This window comes from Hyla sarda, chromosome 4, assembly GCF_029499605.1.
Source record: "Hyla sarda isolate aHylSar1 chromosome 4, aHylSar1.hap1, whole genome shotgun sequence".
Classification (NCBI taxonomy): domain Eukaryota; kingdom Metazoa; phylum Chordata; class Amphibia; order Anura; family Hylidae; genus Hyla; species Hyla sarda.
In genome coordinates this window covers 56804478-56822009 of record NC_079192.1, presented here as the reverse complement: position 1 = coordinate 56822009, position 17532 = coordinate 56804478, and the positions used below count along the sequence as shown (strand labels likewise).

The following is a 17532-nucleotide window of genomic DNA, read 5'->3' as shown; positions in this document are numbered from 1 at the left end:
GATGCGGCAACGCGCATGCTCGACTACAGTTCACTTTAAAATGGGTGGACTAGGGGAATGGCCCTAGAAGTCGGACCCCTCCTCCATCAGATTATTTTCACCAATCCTTTGGACGGGTGAAAAGGTTTAAAGTGGGAATAACCCTATATAAAAGGGCACTCCACTGTTTAAAGTGTATTCCCTATCAGTTTTTCTCCAACCAGTATGTCTCCAGCTGTTGCAAAACTACAACACCCAGCATGCCCAGACAGCCGTTGGCTGTCTGGGCATGCTGAGAGTTGTAGTTTTGCAACAGCAGGAGGCATAAGGATTGAGAAACACTGCCCTATCCACAGGATAAGCGGCAGATCACTAGGAACAACTGTGTTTTCTGGAACCTGGCCTCTAATTTAACCCATTTTGGAATTTGCGGGTGGTCTCAGAGTCGGACCCCTTGAGATCAGACACTTATCTCGTGTCCTGTGCATAGGGGATACGTTTTTAAACATTAGAGTACTCCTTAAAGGGGTACTCCGGTGAAAAACTTTTTTTAATGAACTGGTGCCAGAAAGTTAAAACAGATTTGTAAATTAGAAAATCCAAGAAGGAGAGAGCACACCAGGTAGCAAACCAAATAGGTGGAAAAAGCAAACATACGATACCACAAGGTAACCGCTAGGAGCGTCCGGACTCACTTCTATATATGCGCAGCACCTGCGGGGTGCACACACTAGGTATAGTATCGATATATGCAAAAACAAAGAAAAGTATGCACTCACCGCTGGTAAGCTGCTACAGGCTCCGAGTCCGGGATCACCACGGCATGAATGTAGACGTAAGGGGCGCTCTGAGGCTACGCCGGCCGTTTCGGACGTAGGAACGTCCTTCTTAGCAGCTTACCAGCTGTGAGTGCATACCTTTATTTGTTTTTGCAAATTACTTCTATTAAAAAATCTTTACCCTTCCAGTACTTTTTAGCAGCTGTATGCTACAGAGGAAATTCTATTCTTTTAGATTTTTTTTTTGTCTTGTCCACAGTGCTCTCTGCTGACACCTCTGTCCGTGTCAGGAACTGTCCGTAGCAGCATAGGTTTGCTATGAAGATTTACTCTTGCTCTGGACAGTTCCTGATACAGGCATCAGGTGTCAACAGAGAGCACTGTGGACAAGAAAAAAAAGAAATTCAAAAAGAAAAGAATTTCCTCTGTAGCATACAGCTGCTAAAAAGTACTGGAAGGGTAAAGATTTTTAATAGAAGAAATTTAGAAGTCTGTTTAACTTTCTGACACCAGTTGATTTAAAAAAAAAAAATGTTTTCCACCGGAGTACCCCTTTAAGAACGGGGACTCAAGTCTTGTTTTGGAACACAGGAGCAAGTCACTCATGCATGCTGCCACTAGATTTGTAGTTTATGGGGCTGCAAAAAAAATAGCATAGTACAGCAATAAGGTATGCATAAAGACTGCAACCTGCAAAAAAACAAATAAATACAGGACTCCATATTGTTCAATACGTAAAAAAAAAAAAAACATCCTACTTTTTCTTTTGCAGTAGTTCCCCAACCCTCTGCGCTAGAAAACCAGTTCCATTCATCTGAATGGGGTTGTTGCATTGATTTCTGTAACAGTTTTCGCAATCTTCAAAGTCTCTACATGTGAATTTTAACAAAAAATTATAATCTTTATTTCACAGTAGGTTAAAAGTACATACACATTAAAATCACGAGAGGCATGATATGGTGGTCAGAAAAACACACACTGAAAAGCAGAGTGAGACTGTCCCAAATATTCAACTTAGGAAAAAATACAAATAGATAGACAATTATAATTCTATCTGTATATACAATAGTATCCTCCAACATGCAATGAAATAACTAACTAAAGACAGTTAGTAACAATGTAAATGGATGGAGGTAATAGTATATCAGATGATGGAATCAGAATGAATAGAAGAATAGGGGAGACTGAAAATGAAAGCAAAGCAAATATAATAAACAGTACCAGTCATGCACCCTATGGGGGAACATCTCACCTACCCCGAACGCGTTTTCGCTATTCGCTTCGTCTGGGGGCGTGTCTCAGGTTAGAAAGGATGGAGTATAAATAGCCAGAACCTACCTATCATGAGACGCCGTGTCTAATAACTAAAGTAACACACCTGCTAAGTTAGTGTAGTCATAACCCTGCGCTCCGGAAGAGACTATCTGGTGTAGCACACACCAGGGAGGCGGATGCCGGAACATCGTCGGCATCTGAGTGACGTGGATCGTCACGTGACCCGGCGGCGTCACATGACACAAAGCGCTCTTAATATCACGCGACTTGCGCGCAAGTCAGGAACTGAATGGGAGAATGGGCGTGCGGCTACGGCGTCTCACGTGATACTGATCACGTGTTGCGCCGGCGCCGAGCGTCAAAGCAACAGTTGCTAAGCGCTGTGTAAACAATACATAGAGACATGCAAAAAGAAAGAAAACACCATGGTGAGAAAAAGTGCAGAGTGATTTGAGAAGCAACTTACCAGCCAAGAAGTGCGAATGTGCCACCATCACCAAAAGAGTGAATTAGGACCTAGTTAAAGCAAAAGCAAAATTATTCAATACATTGACAACTTTAAACTGGAAAAGAGAATGACCTAATATATGAATGTTTATTATTAATAGCATGTATTGTTCACACAGCGCTTAGCAACTGTTGCTTTGACGCTCGGCGCATTACGTGATCAGTATCACGTGAGACGCCGTAGCCGCACGCCCATTCTCCCATTCAGTTCCTGACTTGCGCGCAAGTCGCGTGATATTAAGAGCGCTTTGTGTCATGTGACGCCGCCGGGTCACGTGACGATCCACGTCACTCAGATGCCGACGATGTTCCGGCATCCGCCTCCCTGGTGTGTGCTACACCAGATAGTCTCTTCCGGAGCGCAGGGTTATGACTACACTAACTTAGCAGGTGTGTTACTTTAGTTATTAGACACGGCGTCTCATGATAGGTAGGTTCTGGCTATTTATACTCCATCCTTTCTAACCTGAGACACGCCCCCAGACGAAGCGAATAGCGAAAACGCGTTCGGGGTAGGTGAGATGTCCCTCCATAGGGTGCATGACTGGTATTGTTGATTATATTTGCTTTGCTTTCATTTTCAGTCTCCCCTATTCTTCTATTCATTCTGATTCCATCATCTGATATACTATTACCTCCATCCATTTACATTGTTACTAACTGTCTTTAGTTAGCTATTTCATTGCATGTTGGAGGATACTATTGTATATATAGATAGAATTATTAGTGTCTATCTATTTGTATTTATTCCTAAGTTTAATATTTGGGACAGTCTCACTCTGCTTTTCAGTGTGTTTTTCTGACCACCATATCATGCCTCTCGTGATTTTAATGTGTATGTACTTTTAACCTACTGTGAAATAAAGATTATAATTTTTTGTTAAAATTCACCTAGATTGCCTCCTTTTCTGTGAGAGTAGTTACAAGTGGCCTAGGTTGCTATCTGTGCCTTTGTTCAACTTTCTGGATAATTAAAGTCTCTACATGTCTACATCTAAAGCAGTGTTTCCCAACCAGTGTGCCTCCAGCTTTCTGACACTAGTTGATTTTAAAAACATTGTTTTCTGCTGGAGTACCCCTTTAACTTCTTATACCCTATCTACAGCATAGGCCAGGGTGCCTCCAGCTGTTTCAAAACTACAACTTCCAGCATGCCCGGACAGCCTTTGGTTGTCCGGGCATGCTGGGAGTTGTAGTTTTGAAACAGCTGGAGGCACACTGGTTGGAAAACACTGATCTCAAGACTAAATTCACGTGGCCATTGTGCTCCAACCAGTTCAGGGTTGGTTAATTATTTTAAGTATTTTTTTTTTGCATTAAAGCGTACCCGTCAGATCCAACTAAAAATGTTTTTTATAAATATATCACTCAGTACCTAATCCTGACCATGTACATCTAATTTTTGTGTCTAGCACCTTTATTTATTTTTTTATTACACTTTTTATTTAGCTCACTAGTCTGAATTTCTCTCAAATCGAGGGGGCGTGGCCTCACTGTGCAGGTCTCCGCCCCCTCCAGTAGCTGGACACAAGCTGACAGTGGGAGGAATTTTCCTCCAGCTCTGAGCCCTGCACTCACAGCTGTCAATCAAGGAAGTGTGTCCATGTCATAGATGATGATGCATGGACACAGCAGGACTAGTATGTGTCCAAGCAGGCAGGAGGGGCAGTTGTTTGACTGGCTTTTTCAGCATGAAATACTGAAAATTTTCTAATGAAAGCAATTGCAAAACCTATTGGTTATACATGCTTTACAACATATCAAAAGTTTTTGTATCTGACAGTGCCCATTTAAATTGAACCTGAACGGGTTGGAGCACAACTGACCGTCGAGTCTCGACAGATCCTATTGGCTTGAATGGGGTCTGTCGGGATTCAGTATTTTTACAGGGTTTGATCAGAGAGAAAAAAATAGGCATTTTTTTTCTACGCTTGCTGGCACTGTGAACAACCCCTCAAAAGACACGGAGTCACTCATTTTTTGTTGTCTTTTATATGCAACCTAAGTGGCTGTGGCTAGTGGCTAGCGCTGGTTCTACCCCAATATTTTAGGCTGTACAGTTGTGCTCATTAGTTTACATACCCTTTACCTTACCCTTAAATAACCATTGTTCAGGGAATATGAATGACAACACAAAAGCCTTTCTTTCACTCATGGTTAGAGGATGGGTGAAGCCATTTATTGTCAAACAACTGTGTTCACTCTTTTTAAATCATAATCACAACACGAACTACCCAAACGACTATGATCAAAAGTTTACATACCCTGTTTCCGAAATAGGGTCACATGTGGGTGGGTCCATTGTTCTGGTAGCACGGGGGCTTTGTAAACGCACATGGCCCCCGACTTCCATTCCAAACAAATTCTCTCTCCAAAAACCCAATGGCGCTTCTTCTCTTCTGAGCCTTGTAGTTCGCCCGCAGAGCACTTTACATCCACATATGGTTTATTTCCAAAATATTGGGAGACTTTTTCTCCTATTGCCCCTTGTGAAAATTGAAAATTTGGGGTAACACCAGCATTTTAGTGAAAAAAATCTAATTTTTCATTTTCACGTCCAAATTTAGCGGAAATTTGGCAAACACCTGTGGGGTGTAAAGGCTCACTGTACCCCTTGTAATGTTCCATGAGGGATGTTGTTTCCCAAATAGTATGCCATGTGTTTTTTTTTTTTTTGCTGTCCTGGCACCATAGGGGCTTCCTAAATGTGACATGCCCCCCAAAAACAATTTCAGCAAAATTTGCTATCAAAAAGCAAAATATGGCTCCTTCTTTTCTGAGCATTGTAGTTCGCTCACAGAGCACTTGATGTCCACACATGTATTTCTATACTCAGAAGAAATGGGTTACAACGTTTGGGGGCATTTTCTCCTATTACCTCTTGTAAAAATGGTAAATTTGGGGAAAAAACTGCATTTTAGTGAAAAAATGAAATTTCATTTACACATCCAACTTTACCGAAAAGTTGTCAAACACCTGTGGGGTGTTAAAGGACAACTGCAGCCTCTTGTTACATGCCTTGAGGGGTGTAGTTTCCAAAAAAGTATGCCATGTGGGGTTTTTCTTTGCTGTTATGGTACCATAGGGGCTTCCTAAATGTGACATGACCCCCCAAAACCATTTCAGCAGAATTTGCTTTCAAAAAGCCAAATGTGGCTCCTTCTCTTCTGAGCATTGTAGTGCACTCACATAGCACATGATGTCCACACATGTTGTATTTCCATACTCAGAAGAAATGGGGTTACAACTTTTGGGGGGCATTTCTCCTATTACCTCTTGTAAAAATGGTAAAGTTGGGGTAAAAACAGCATTTTAGTGAAAAAAGGAATTTCATTTACTCATCCGATTTTACCGAAAAAGTCGTCAAATACCTGTGGGGTGTTAAGGTTCACTTTACCCCTTGTTATGTGCCATTAAGGGGTGTGGTTTCCAAAATTGTATGCAATGTGGGGGTTTTCTTTGCTGTTATGGCACCATAGGGGATTCCTAAATGCGACATGCCCCCCCCCCCCCCCCCAAAAAACCATTTCAGCAAAATTCACTCTCCAAAATCTCATTGCCACTCCTTCCCTTCTGAGCCCTCTAGTGCACCCACAGAGCACTTTACGTTCACATATGAGGTATTTCCTTACTCGAGATAAATTGGATTACAGATTTTGGGGGTCTTTTTCTTCTTTTACCCCTTGTAAAAATTCAAAGACTGAGTCTACAAGAACATGTTAGTGTAAAAAATGGAGATTTTGAATTTTCTCCTTCACTTTGCTGCTATTCCTGTGAAACACCTAAAGTGTTAACAAACTTTCTGAATGTCATTTTGTATACTTTGAGTGCAGTTTTTATAATGGGGTCATTTATGGGGTATTTATAATATGAAGGCCCCCCAAATCCACTTCAAAACTGAACTGGTCCCTGAAAAATTCTGATTTTGAAAATGTGAAAAATTGGAAAATTGTTGCTGAACTTTGAAGCCCTCTGATGTCTTCCAATAGTAAAAACATGTCAACATGCAAACATAAAGTAGACATATTGTATATCTGAATAAACATATAATTTATTTTGTATGTCCATTTTCCTTACAAGCAGAGAGCTTCAAAGGTAGTGTGGTGTCCCGGTACTGCATCATATCCGGTACCTTTGTATATAAGTTCCCATAGCCAGAGTCCCTAGTTCTTCTTAACTAGCCCGCCCCTAGTCACCTCTCATCTAGGTATTAGTTATCTAATAATTCTTCAGGATTTGTATATATATAGGATTGTACAAGTGTATATAAATGGTTAATTACCTATGCATAGCGTAACAGGACCTGCGGGTCACGTGACCGGATGAACTCTATGGTTTTATGCTTGAGGACCTTTGGAGGTCCCTGTGACGTTTATCTCCCATCACTCCTTGTAACGGTGAGTGATAGTTGATTGGACCAGTAAAAACGGCCCTGCCCATATAAGGGAGCGGCGGCCATTGTTCACTCTCTTTCCTCGTGGGCTGTTGATGGAGAAGGATCTGCGCTGCTGTCATCAGTGAGTTTAGGCCTGAGCCTTGCGGCGACGGCTGATATCTGCTAAATTGTGAGTGTGTCAATCCCTAAACACTCTGCAAGATCACCGGACCTTATCTATTCCCTAAATCCGGACGAGTCTTCACAATATTCCCTAATTCAGAAACTTTTATGAGAAGTCAAGCTCTGCAACAACTGTCAGACTGTATTCCTGAGATTGTTACTGTTCATTGGATGTACCGCAAGCATTTAAGTAAAGTTATCCAAGTTCAAGTACCTTGTGGACCTTCAGTCATTTTATGCATGCACCTATTGTTACTGGGAAGGGCGGTAATAGGCCGGAGAATTACCTCAGCATACTAGCCCTCAGCCTGGCGTCACAAACTATAGGGTTAACCTTAACCCCTCATCTACCGAAACAACACCCCAACTACCATACACCCCCCAAGGGCTACCACAAAGCCTTTTTGGCGTTGCACGAACAGGATTCGGGTGTGTGCCTACTACAGTCGCCATTAGTGAAAGTGTACTCCCCCCCCCAGAAAACAAACTTTATTCATGTGCTGTAAACCGTGTTGCTGTGTACGGGAGCGGTTCTTGTGGTGCACCATACAAGGGGGCCACGCGAAAAGTAAGGGGGGAAGGCGAAGATTTATCTACAACTGAAATGTGTAAACTGCGCAATGAGTTCATGCTGCGATCCTTTGGTCCGGTCGGCACAGGCGGAGCCGAACTGCTGCCGAAAAAATGCGCGAAGAAAGCCCGCGCTGCGCCACGCCCCGCCCCTGGGCGTGGCCACCAAGTTGCAATGTCGCAGCTGAAAGGGAACTCAGAGATACAGGAGTCATTTCTGGAGGGACCGGAAGTCAGGGCTGCACCGATAGTGTCCTTCCTTTTGGAGAAGCCCACTATAAAAGACGCCACGCACAGCGACCTCTTCAGTCTGCACGGAGAGCCGGATAGTACAGACATGGCGGAGAGCGGCATTCCACATGGTGAAGTTGGCAAAATGGCGCCGAAAAAGCGGAAAGTTGTGGCAGTCGCAGCCCGACTTTTCCAAGAACTTGCTGACCGTCTGCAGCGGTTGTCATTAGACGAAGAGGGGGCCTGCAATCTTCCCCCACTGCCTGATGATGACGACGATTGGCCAGAGACACCTCCAGCGGAGAGCGCAGGGACACCTGGAGGTGCATCACCGGTGAGATTGTCCCCTCACCACAGAACCTGGGGCTCGTGGGCCGAGAGCCCGTCGGAGGAGTCTGCTGTGAGTACCCTGCCAGAGGCAGCCTATTCTTCCTCCTCCAGCCCTGAGGTCATAGCTCGATCAAGCTTGCCAAGTGCACGACTGTGCTCACCAAAATTGCCGCAATGGGTGTTCGGAGATGAGCCGGAGCTGATCGAGTACATGCACAGAGTACTTCAACCATTCCCTGGGAAGCCACTCCCACCAATCCCAACTGCAGAAAGGGAAAGGGCCCGTCAAGAAGCCGAGCTGGCCGAATTGATGGAAAAGTTAAAGGCCCGACACAAAGAACTCTATGCCCCCAAGCACGTGCATTTGCCTTATGAAGAAAAAGTGCAGTATCAAGAAAATACCAAAGAAATGGAGGCATTGTACATACGTAAATGGGATCACCCCCGAGAAGAGGAGGAGCCATTAGAAGGAAGAAGAGCAACTGTGGCCAAGTTCGACAAGGTCAGAGGTTATGGGACACTCCTTGACTGCCACACTGGGCAGACCATCCTCGTAAACCGGGGAGCAGTGCAAAGGCCATATCTCCATAAGAAGTTCTACACCTTGGAGGTGGGTGAAATTGTGGAGTACACCCCCGTCCAGAGCCTTCGTGGAGAATAGGCTGCAGCGGTCACCAGACCAACAGCCCCAACACAGCTTCCCTTCAAATATTTCCCGTCAACAGATTGGGAGTCCGATCCCTTCAACTTGAGGCCGAAAAAGGTCTGCTCCTAAAGCCTCCACCAGCGTACCGAAGGAGGAGGAGCTTCAAGAGTCAAGTTCATCATCTTCTATGTACAGCAAAGAGTCAAGTTCATCATCTTCTATGTACAACAAAGAGCCAAGTTCTTCATTTTCTATAGATCGTCGAGAGTCAAGTCCTGCTCAAGTTCAGGAAAGTAAGCCCAAATTGCGGGCACCAAAGACCGTACCTAGGCCCTCTCGGAGCAATGAGAGTTTGCCTCCTGCACAGGTACCAACGTACGTACCAAGGCCCTCTACTGACATGGAGAGTTTGCCTGCTTCCAGGGTACCAACGAAAGGGTCATGGGACGCTCCTAGTTTGGAGATGGCACTCAAGCCCTATTTCCCCACTTTGATCCCAGCTAGTAAGCCTATAACCCCTTCTAATGCTGCTTTCCACCACTCCATCCTCACCAATGTGGTGTGGCAAAGCTATGTCAATTCTAATCCTGCCCCTGATGTTGGCAGATACAGAGGAACCAAGAGAGGCACTACAAGTGTAAAGAAGAACATCTTCTAAAGAGACTTTAAAGTAATGTCAGATTGTTTCTTATGTTAACCACTTTTATTTTGCAGCAACCAAGTTCAAGAATTGTACCTAGCAGGACTGTGCTAAGATTGTTCCAGTTCAAAGTTCAGCAACGTAACCACTAAGCTTGTGCCTGACTATTAAGTCAAGAGACTCCTAGCCTGTAGGATATTCATTAAGGACTGTACCCGGCTGAGTTGTGGTTAAAGCCGTGTTTACCTTTCCCTTCCTTGAACTCTTAGTGTAGGTGGACTGCTGATCCTTACACGTCTATTTTATGTATATACCAGCAGCTTCATGAGAACTCTTATGCTAAATGTTGCACTTGTCAGGTGAATGCGCCTGAACCATGTTGGAGTGTTCATAATTGTGTAAGTCTGTATAGTAAATATGTATATGGTTCTTGTACACAGGAAGGTATCCTCGTGTCTGTGTACATTAAAAATAAGTAAGGTTTGTACATAGAAAAATAGTCTAATGTCTATGTACATAAAAGGTGAGTTAGAGCTGTACACAGAAAATATCGACGTGCTGCACGTGTACACTCAACACTAAAAACATAAATAATTCTTGTACATACAAATGTATAGAATGCTAAAGGTGTTTAGTAGGTAACTCAACAGGTGACACCCCGGCTTCTCCGTGGGTAGTATTATTGCTGTCGCCCATCGCTAGCACCTGTCTCAACAAAAATAATAGGGAAGATTCCCCTTCAAATAGTACTTGGATACATAGGGGGAGATTTATCAAAATCTGTACAAAAGAAAAGTTGCCCATAGCAACCAATCAGATCGCTTCTTTCATTTTACAGAGGCCTTGTTAAAAATGAAAGAAGCGAGCTGATTGGTTGCTATGGGCAACTGGGAAACTTTTCCACTGGACAGGTTTTGATAAATCTCCCCCATAGTATCTAGATTACTCACTTAAATGTATTACCTCAAGTTTCTCTAGTACATACACCAAAGTAAATATCTCACTCAAGAAAACACTTTAGGGATTGTAGCGTATTGATTTCCAATTTCTACCACTGTTAGGTACACTTCTTCTTCTCCTTCTTTGCGTGTGTGAGATGCTCTGCCTGGCCAGTAGGTGCTCTTGCGAATATAGAATTAAACACGTAATTCTTAAAGTAACCTAGGTAGGTTATGTGAAGTGCTCTAGGGGTAAGTAGCGTGTAGCCGATGGACCCTAGCAGCCAACCTTACAGTGACCTAGCTTCCGGCTAGCCAGTATAACCTTTCGTGTACTAACAGGTAACTTATTGTTGGCGAATAAAATGTGTGAGATAATAAAAATGTCTAGTCAGCTTGAAACTAAAAGTATAGAGAGCTGTACTAATGTTTAGTTAGCCTCATAAAAATGTGTAGAGAGCTAATAAAATGTCTTAGGAGCTAGCAACTACATGTCAGATAGCTGCCTAATTGTTTAATAAGCTTTAAAGTGTATAGTAAGTTTAATAGAATGTTTAAGAAGCTAGAAACTAAAGGATAGATAGCTTCCTTAAAGGGGTATTCCAGGCCAAAACCTTTTTTTATATATATCAACTGGCTCTGGAAAGTTAAACAGATTTGTAAATTACTTCTATTAAAAAATCTTAATCCTTCCAATAGTTATTAGCTTCTGAAGTTGAGTTGTTGTTTTCTGTCTAACTGCTATCTGATGACTCATGTCCTGGGAGCTGTGCAGTTCCTATGGGGATATTCTCCCATCATGCACAGCTCCCGGGACGTGACATCATCACTGAGCAGTTAGACAGAAAACTTCAGAAGCTAATAACTATTGGAAGGATTAAGATTTTTTAACAGAAGTAATTTACAAATCTGTTTAACTTTCCGGAGCCAGTTGATATATATATAAAAAAAGTTTTGCCTGTAATACTCCTTTAATGTCTAGATATCATTTATGTCTAGATAGCACCAATGTCTAGATAGATTTCTATTGTCTAGTCCAGATACTAGTAAGAGTATCAGAGAATGTAAATGTCTTCAATGTTTATTTAGGATGTATAGCAAATGCAAATTTATAGATCATCCTGTTCTAGTCCTAGTCCCTCTGTCTTAGGGGACAGGCGTTGAGGTCAACTTATCTTAAGTAAGGGGGTTTGTGGTGTCCCGGTACCGCATCCTATCCGGTTCCTTTGTATATAAGTCCCCATAGCCAGAGTCCCTAGGACGTCGGGGTTCTTCTTAACTAGCCCGCCCCTAGTCACCTCTCATCTAGGTATTAGTTATCTAATAATTCTTCAGGATTTGTATATATATAGGATTGTACAAGTGTATATAAATGGTTAATTACCTATGCATAGCGTAACAGGACCTGCGGGTCACGTGACCGGGTGAACTCTATGGTTTTATGCTTGAGGACCTTTGGAGGTCCCTATGACGTTTATCTCCCACCACTCCTTGTAACAGTGAGTGACAGTTGATTGGACCAGTAAAAACGGCCCTGCCCCTGCCCATATAAGGGAGCGGCGGCCATTGCTCACACTCTTTCCTCGTGGGCTGTTGATGAAGAAGGATCTGCACTGCTGTCATAAGTGAGTTTAGGCCTGAGCCTTGCGGCAACGGCTGTTATCTGCTAAATTGTGAGTGTGTCAATCCCTAAACACTCTGCAAGATCACCGGACCTTATCTATCCCCTAAATCCGGATGGATCTTCGCAATACTCCCTAATTCAGAGACTTTCATGAGAAGTCAAGGTCAGCAACAACTGTCAGTCATTGCGCAAGATAGAGACTGTATTCCTGAGACTGTTACTGTTCATTGGATGTACCGCAAGCATTTAAGTAAAGTTATCCAAGTTCAAGTTCAAGCACCTTGTGGACCTTCAGTCATTTTATGCATGCACCTATCGTTACTGGGAAGGGCGGTGATAGGCCAGAGAATTACCTCAGCATACTAGCTCTCAGCCTGGCGTCATGAACTATGGGGTTAACCTTAACCCCTCATCTACCGAAACAACACCCCAACTACCATACACCCCCCAAGGGCTACCACACTAGAATAGTGCAAAATTTTCGAATTTTTCAAGAAATTATGCAAGTATCGACAAAAATTTACCACTATGTTAAAGTAGAATATGTTACGAAAAAACAATCTTGGAATCAAATTCATAAGTAAAAGCATTCCAGAGTTATTAATGCTTAAAGTGACAGTGGTCAGATGTGCAAAAAATGCCAGCTCTTCCTGACATGGCAAGCGGTGTATGGCGAGGGCTCCTGACTTGAGCCTGCGCTAATTCACATGGTCCCCAGCTGATTCCTGTAGCTGGGGGCTGCCGTTAATAGCTGGCATGTGGCGTTCGCCACAGCTGGTTATTAACCCTTTAGATCGCCGCTGTCAAAGTTGACAGCGGCATCTAAAGGGATATTTAAACGATCCACTGTGGAGGCAGCCAGAGAGCTTAGCTTTCCTCTGATGGCTGTCCCAGCTCTGTGATTGATAGAGCCTGGCTGAACTAGGCTTTATCAATCGAGCGCAGAGCACACAGATCACTGTGGTTCTATGGAATCACATTGATCTGTATGAGGAATCTATTGATTCCTCCTAAAAGTCCCCTAAGGGGAGTAAAAGTGTAAATAAAAAAGTTAAATAAAAAGTTTTAAAAACAGCCATTAACCCCTTCCATATTAAAAGTTTTAATCACCCCCCCCCCCCTTCCCCAAATTCCATATAAAAAATATGTAAACATAATAAAAATAAACATATGTGGTATTGCCGTGTGCGTAAATGTTCAAACTATAAAAATATAATGTTAATTAAACTGCACGGTCAATGTCGTAAATGTAAAAAAATTCCAAAGTCCAACATTGTGTCTTTTTGGTCACTTTGTATACCATAAAAAATTGTTTAAAAAACGATCAAGAAGTCCCATCAAAACAAAAGTGGTACCGATAAAAACTTCAGATCACTGCGCAAAAAATGAGCCCTCATACCGCCCTGTATATGGAAAAATAAAAAAAGTTATATGGGTAAGAAATTGACAATTTTACACATATTAATTTTGGTGCATGTAGTTATAATTTTTTTAAAGAAGTAAAATAAAATAAAACCTATATATATTAGGTATCCTTGTAACCGTATGGACCAACAGAATAAAGTGGTGTCATTTATACCGAAAAGTGTACTGGGTAGAATCGGAAGCCCCCAAAAGTTACAAAATGGGGTTTTGTTTTTTTTCAATTTTGCCCCACAAATATATTTTTTCTGGTTTCGCCAAAATTTTGTGGTGAAATTATTGATGTCATTATAAAGTACAATTAGTGGAGTAAAAAAAAAGCCCTATATGGGTCTGTATGTGCAAAATTGAAAGTGTTATGATTTTTAGAAGGATATGAGGAATAAACGAAAGTGCAAAAACAGAAAACCCTGCGTCCTTAAGGGGTTAAGATGAAAATGGGCTTGGTCCTTAAGGGGTTAAGAAATCATAAATTCTGCAAGGGTATGTAAACTTATGAGCACAACTATATCTGGACTTGCAAATCCAAAACCCACCTGCAATTTAGCAACACAAGCAACTAACCATAGGCACTACATTAACAATACATTATGGTGCAGCAGTCTCCTATTATTTTCAGTGGGATTCTGTGGCACCGCACAGGCTGCAGAATTCACGGGCAGACATTCCTCTGTGTGAATGGGCCTATTAGGCTACATTAATACTATGGAATCTCTGCAAAGAGCAGGCGCCACCGGAATCATTCGGGGCTAGGGCATGCACCGTCACCATTGATGGCAATGCAGTCCATGCGTATTTCCATTGTAAGAATGAGTGTTCAATGAGCAGTAGGCATAGGCAGAACCAGCTTAGTAATGCGCCGTCTGCATAGACGTAAATGCATTTCCGAGCAGATTACATAGTTACATAAATTCCGAATAGATTCCGCATAAAGAATTCACATGTTCAGCTCCTTGTGGCATAGCTTCCCGGGCCAAGTTCTTGGCAGTTCTCTTCAGTGCGTTGCACGCCCGACAAATATTGATGCAACATTGCACCAGCCCAAGCTGGGGGGGGGGGGGGGGTAACGTCCTTGTCTATCTGTCTCTCTGTGAAATATAAAGGGTTTGTCCTGTTGAAGTTTTTTCCGCATTGGAGCCCTTCCAGTAACATATGTCCTTGGCTCCTCTTCTTTCCGCACTGTAGACCGGATCCTCCTCATGACGTACAGTCTACTTCAGCCAAACAGTTCCATCACCACCAGCCTTGCATTCTGCTTGTAGTCGATCTGTCACAGTGAACAAGCAGTTTAATCTGCCGGCATCATGTTATAGACCAGGAGGGGCTGAGCAGACTGATATATAGTTTTGTTAGAATAGATTCAGTAGAACTTTTAACTTACTTTGGCTACATTCACACTGCCGGTTGTCTCCAGCAGTGTGAAGCCCGTTATTTTAGGATCGAGTATAGCAGGAGAAAAAATTGTGCTTGCACCGTCTTTTTCTCCGGCTATTCTCTCCGGAAATAACGGTGCCGGACTGACCCCATTGACTATGATGGGGTCCATCGGGACCTGTTATTGGCCGTTATGACCTGTCAAAATTATGGCCGTCAAACTGCAAAAAAAAAACGGAGTTTGACGGCCGTATTTGACGGGGCATACCGGCAGTGTGAAAGGGGCCTTATTGAGATCCCTGCTCTTTATATTGAGGGTTATGGTCAGGAGGCCATCACCCTCCATGACTGACAGTTTTCTCTGTATTAGCATTTATAGAGAAATAGCTGTCAATCACTGATAAGGACCGCCTACTGGACTCCTAAACCTAGAGATAGTGGCGACTTAAAGGGAACCTGCCATCAGTTTCATGCTGCCAGAACCAAAAGCAACACGAAATAGAGACAGACTCTCATATTACAATAATGTATGATTCACTCAGAAGTGGTGTTTCAGAGAAATGATTTCTATAACAGTGGAAAAGAACGGGGTTCTGAGATCCCAAGAGGACACTATTACAGGACAGGGTTTGCTGATACTTATAGTCCTACTTATCACAGAGTGGGGAAAGTCAGGGCCCATTCACACTACGGAAGCTCCCCGGTCACCATTGGTGGTAATTCAGTCTGCATGGAATTCAGCTAAAAGAATAAACATGTTCCACTCGGAAATTCCCCTGTGTGAATTGGCCCCCATAGTTTTAGATGTTACAGGTGGCTAGAGTGGTCCCCTAAAGTCACTACGAAATTGTCAAAGGTAAAAGGCTGCACTGGTGGTATATAGAGTTTACTGTATATCCCCTGGGCAATATGATAGTTTATAATTCCAAAGTGATCATATTTCTGTGCATATCCTAAAAAACACAAAGTGATATATAATTACATAATATAATTATAATTAAATATCTAGAGCCTTCAAAGTAATTCTAATCCGGCTTTACTTGCTGAATTGCTGTACTTGATCACCCTGTACATGACACACAAAACGCGTTGGAAAGGGTTGCACTGTTTTGTCCTTGTGAGAGGGACAGTAAGGTCTTGTTTGATTTTTGCAATGTATTGAGAACTGTATAAAAGTGGACTATTGTACTTTTAAGGGGTTGATTGGCATTCTAGAACCCTTAAAGGGGTAACAAATGTTTTAAAACTAACTTGTGCCAAAACGTTAAACAGATTTGTAAATGACTTCTATATAAAAAAAAATCTTAATCCTTCCTGCACTTATAAACTGCTGTATGCTCCACAGGATGTTGCATAATTCTTATCTGTCTGACCACAGTGCTCTCTGCTGACACCTCTGTCCATGTCAGGAACTGTCCAGAGCAGGAACAAATCCCCATAGCAAACCTATCCTGCTCTGGACAGTTCCTGATATGGACATACTGTCCCATGATGGGAGTAGTAGTACTACCTAAAAAAAAAGGGGGGGGGGGGGAAAGACGAAAAAAATGAAACACACACACTACATTTTTATTATTGTCGGCAAAATTTTTTGTAAATTTTGTTAGATACAATTTTTCCCATCACTACTGTATCTTTTTTTTTTTTTAATGGTACCCTACGAAATTTTATTCAAAAAGTATCTCCATCACTTTTTTGGATCGATAAAGTCCAAAATAAGAATAAAAACCGCCTGCAAAAATGCCAAAGTTAAAACCTACATGTCGTTTTTCTTGGAATTTTTTTTACTCCCATAGATTTCTATGGGAGACAAACACCATGATTAAAAAACAAAAAACGCCATATGCTCAACATGCTGCGACTTTGCAAAACCACCAAAGAGCTGAAAAACGCCAAAAAGAGTGAAAAAACGCCAAAAGGAATAAATAAAAAAAAAAAAAGCCAAACTGAGAAACGCAAAGTGGAAAAAGAATTTAGCTATTTCTCATTGATTTACAACTAACATCTGGCCGCAGCATTTTTTTCAATGAAAAAACGCCATAGGGGCTGTTTTGGCGTTTTCTGGGAGGAAACGCACAAAAAAAAAACAAGTGGAAACTTAGCCAAAGGGGGAGATTTATCAAAACCTGTCCAGAGGAAAATCTCATGTTTCAGAGGCCTTTTTAAAAATGAAAGAAGCGATCTGATTGGTTGCTATGGGGAACTGCACCGCTCTTCATTTGCACAGGTTTTGATAAATCTCCCCCAAGTTTTTGCCGTTGACTTCGTCATACAGAACATTTGGCAGAAGGGGTGAAGTTAAAAAGTTACAAACCTTGGGGGAGATTTATCAAAAGCTGTCCAAAGGACAAGTTACCCAGTTGCCCATAGCAACCAATCAGATCGCTTCTTTCATTTTTCACAGGCCTTGTTAAAAATGAAAGAAGCTATCTGATTGGTTGTTATGGGCCACAGGGCAACTTTTTCTCTGGACAGGTTTTGATAAATCTCCCCCCTTATGTGCAAATTCTGACAAATATACACAAAAAAGCTGTGTAAATACCTAGTTATGGGTTTATTAGCTACAGCAGTGTTTCTCAAGCAGGGTGCCTCCAGCTGTGGCCATACTACAACTCCCAGCATGCCCGGACAGCCAAAGGCTGTCCGGGCATGCTGGGAG

General features: G+C 42.4%; 1 protein-coding gene across 8 annotated transcripts in view; it reads left to right on the top strand.

The window, feature by feature from the left end:
• Nucleotides 1–17532, top strand: part of NPM2 (nucleophosmin/nucleoplasmin 2) — a 29535-nt gene that overhangs the window by 533 nt on the left and 11470 nt on the right. The window contains exon 1 of one of the 8 annotated variants that reach the window (XM_056571090.1): nt 102–124. The exons of 4 other annotated variants lie outside the window; for them this stretch is intronic. The gene's annotated coding sequence lies outside the window, so the exon portion shown is untranslated. 3 more of the 8 variants (XM_056571091.1, XM_056571088.1, XM_056571086.1) reach the window with 3 other exon arrangements.